Source organism: Gossypium arboreum, chromosome 3 (genome assembly GCF_025698485.1).
Source record: "Gossypium arboreum isolate Shixiya-1 chromosome 3, ASM2569848v2, whole genome shotgun sequence".
NCBI lineage: Eukaryota > Viridiplantae > Streptophyta > Magnoliopsida > Malvales > Malvaceae > Gossypium > Gossypium arboreum.
Window position 1 is genome coordinate 66957979 of NC_069072.1, and position 1064 is coordinate 66959042.

General features: G+C 37.6%; 1 non-coding gene across 1 annotated transcript; it reads right to left on the bottom strand.

Annotated features, from left to right (window-relative positions):
* Positions 1–638: 638 nt before the first annotated feature.
* LOC128290780 (small nucleolar RNA R71) lies at positions 639–742 on the bottom strand. The gene has a single exon (XR_008280567.1). It is a non-coding gene; the product is annotated as a small nucleolar RNA R71 (small nucleolar RNA).
* Positions 743–1064: the final 322 nt, after the last annotated feature.

The window sequence follows — 1064 nt, forward strand, 5'->3', positions numbered from 1 at the left end:
ATTTTTGCTTAAATTACTAAATTTTCTTTTATTTACTTCTGGCAGGTTTTTTAGTTTATGACTAGAAGAAACCCGTCAGGACCTCTACTTTTTGATAGTGAGATCGAAAGCACAGCTCGCAGAAACCAAAGAGAGATAAGGCAAAGCCTACGATACATAGAGGAAGGGAAAGAGAATGATATTCAACCCACAACCGAGGAGATGGCTGATAATCATAATAATCCGCTACCTCCCGTGGGCTGTTATGAACCCAAGAATCGTGATCCTGCTCCTCGTACTATGTATGATTATGCTAAACCTACTTTAACAGGAGCTGAATCGAGTATAGTTAGACCTGCTATTGCTGCAAATAATTTTGAACTGAAACCTAACACGATTTAAATGATACAACAGTTTGTTCAGTTTGATGGTTTGCAGGACGAGGATCCAAACACTCATTTGGCGAATTTTCTGGAATTCTGTGACACTTTTAAGATCAATGGAATTTCTGACGATGCCATTCGCCTTCGGTTGTTTCCATTTCATTGAGGAACAAAGCTAAACAGTGGTTGAACTCGTTACCTCAAGGGTCAATCACAACTTGGGAACAAATGACCAAAAAAGTTTTGCTAAAATATTTTCAGTAGGCTAAAACAACTTAATTAAGGAATGATATTTCTTCTTTTGTGTAGACGGATTTAGAAACACTTTATGATGCATGGGAGAGATATGACCAATTGAGAAGGTGCCCTCACCATGGTTTACCCCTTTGGCTATAAGTTTAAACTTTCCACAACGGTTTGAATTCCTCAACTAGACAGATGATTGACGCAGCTGCTAGTAGGACTATTAATAATAAGACACTTGAAGAGGCTTATGAATTTATAGAAGAGATGTCACTAAATAATTATCAGTGGCAAGTCATGAGGACAAAGCCAACAAAACAGTCAGTGTTTTTAACGTCGATTCGATTACTATGCTCTCTAATCAGGTAGAAATTTTGAATAGAAAAATTGATGGTTTACTTGGCTCCTCACAGGTTCATCTAGTAATGTAATGTGATGCAAGTGGAGGTGGAATAAACA